Source organism: Haplochromis burtoni, unplaced genomic scaffold (genome assembly GCF_018398535.1).
Source record: "Haplochromis burtoni strain Fernald_Lab_line unplaced genomic scaffold, NCSU_Asbu1 Contig_173, whole genome shotgun sequence".
Taxonomy (NCBI): Eukaryota; Metazoa; Chordata; class Actinopteri; order Cichliformes; family Cichlidae; genus Haplochromis; species Haplochromis burtoni.
Window position 1 is genome coordinate 1 of NW_024582534.1, and position 2,617 is coordinate 2,617.

At 37.9% G+C, this 2,617-nt stretch overlaps 1 long non-coding RNA gene across 1 annotated transcript; it reads left to right on the top strand.

The window, feature by feature from the left end:
- Window positions 1-429: 429 nt before the first annotated feature.
- Window positions 430-2,383, top strand: LOC121815284. Its single transcript, XR_006054965.1, has 3 exons — window positions 430-855; window positions 941-1,001; window positions 1,122-2,383. It is a non-coding gene; the product is annotated as an uncharacterized LOC121815284 (long non-coding RNA).
- The last annotated feature ends 234 nt before the right edge of the window (window positions 2,384-2,617 follow it).

Consider the following 2,617-nt stretch of genomic DNA (forward strand, 5'->3'; position numbering starts at 1 on the left):
ACACAAACTACACCTCTATTGGTGCTATTTCCAAGCACATTGTGCGCTGTCGGTCCTGCGTGCTGCACAACAACATTCAATATTTAGTATTTACTGCTGTTTACACTTAGCTAGATTAACGTGATGGTGTTGTGTTTAGTATGTTGCTCTGTTTTCTTTGCTTGTTTTCTCTTCTTTCTCTTTTTAAGTTTCCTTTCTCACTGTCCCTCTCCCCTTCTGTTTTTCTTTTCCTTCCTCTTTCTCTCTCCCTTTCCTATTCCTCACTCATGTCTGTCCCGTCTGTAACAACTGAAAATAAAATAAATAATAACAACGAAGGTCGATCAAATGGACCAATACGGCAAGGCCGTGATGATCCATTTGGCAAAGTAAATCCATCGGGTCTCCTTGTTGGTCTTCAGACAACAATTCTGACGGCTAAAGAACCAAATGGGACAACAAAAAAAAAATTAAAAATAGCAAAAGTAGCCAAAGTCTTTATTTTTTACTATTAGCATGTTTTTACTGTATTTATGTTGCTACTGTACATCTACTACAACATAGCAGTTTTAAAACTTCTTTCATAACAAACTAAAAGATCAGTTTAACTATTTTCTTTTCATCTTTAAAATATGGCTTCTTTTAAAAATTACAGCACCCGCCACAGTCACCAACCTGCAGGTGCATCTTCAGGATCAAAATACGATCAAAGTGAGCTGGCACAGACCCTCTACGTTCAACGGACCTGAGGAAAAATATATAATACGTCTAAATACAGCTGATGATAAGGAAGTGACAAAGAGGGAGAAGCAGAGTTGTACACGATGTGAAGTCGAATTCAAAGATCTGAGCTACACTACGAGCTACAAAGTGAAGGTTTGTGTGATTCTGCCTTTACAGTTAATTTCTATTTCAGTGAGTAACACAGTTTGTCATAAATAGATGTACTTTTATTTTTCAGGTGAGCGCTTCCAATGGACAGTATGAGAGCAGCCCTGTGATAGTACATATTGATACATTACGTACGTTATTTCAGTAACGTTATTTGCAGCAGACACGATTGCTGTTCTTACTCTATGTTCAACATAAATGTCAAAACTTTGATGTCTATTAATCTTCTATTATTTCCTTTCACTTTACAGACAACAATCCTGTCATCACTGCTGTCCGAGTCTTCCTCACCATCACACCGTTGGTCCTGATGTGGGTAGTTTACAAGATCAAAGTCCAGAATCTAAAGCAAAGCTTAACAAACCAGAATCACGAGGGAAGAAGGAGACCTGATGGAGCCGCTCCACAATCATGAAGCTGATCCAAATGTAGCATCACCTTTTTACTCTGGCATATAAAACTCTGTGGTATCTATTTTTGATGTTGCTGCAGTTTATTATTTTTACATGTGATGCTTGCATGAGAATATTTGACTGTGTTAGAAACTGTTCATATTAGTTTTAAATGACCAAATAAATCATAATTAATAGAATCGTAATAATCATGAGATCGTTGCACATTATTTAACGTTCCTCAAAGTAACTTGAAGTCCTTCAAAATCAGCACTTACTGCAACGACATTTCCTTTGAGTTAGAAACGGGTTTAGGCACAGTCTTATTATTGCTGCGTGTAGCATCGTACAAACTGAGACCGTTGTGTAAAACAGAAACAGAACAATGATTAACAAAGCTCAGAAAGCCAGATTTGAAAACAAACATATCAAACGTTTGATCCGAGATATTTTAATATTTAATGAAAAATGTTGAATTTGATGACAGAAACAACGTCTGACAGGTTCAACAAAGTGCTGCAAAAGTAAAAATGAAATCAATTGAGGAGCACTTTATGAATAATTGGGCTAACTTGGAAAATGTCTCCAGCAAATGAAGGATAAAGTTTCACCGCTGTGCAAAAAACTGCATCAGTTTCCAAATAATGTTTCTCAGCATAAAACTGGGAAGAACCTCTCAGCATCTACAAAAGTACAAAATATCCACAAAAGATTCATTAAATGTGGAGAAATCTCTGTGTGCAGGAGACAGGTCTGACAGTCAGTGCTGCATGCTGTGACCTTTGGGTCCTCGGGGGGCACTGCATTAAAAACAGGCACGATTCTGTCACTGAAGTCACTGCACGGGCTCAGGAGTCAATATCTGAACACAGCTGTCCACAAAAGCAGGTTAAAGCTGTGTCATGCAAAGAACTTGATGCTGTCTATTTGGGACAAAGCTCCTTTAAAATCAGCCGAGGCAACGTGGAAAACTGTTCTGAGGTCAGACACACTCACATTTCATTCTTTTTGGAAAACATGGACGCCAAGTCCTCTGGATTAAAAAGGAAAGGGTTTAAAGTTAAATGTGTTTCCAAATAAATTTGAAAAGATTAAATGAATACAGAATTATGCAGTAGGTAGATGGTTGCCCCATGATCGGAAGGTCGGGGGTTCAAATCCACTGAACGGCTACCCTCAGGTACCCCTGAGCAAGGTACCGTCCCTACACACTGCTCCCAGGCGCTGGCTGCCCACTGCTTCACTGAGTCAATGGGTTAAATACAGAGAGAGTAATTTCACCACAGGGAACAATAAAGTAAACATTATTATTATTATTATTATTATTATTATTATTATTATTATTATTATTAAAC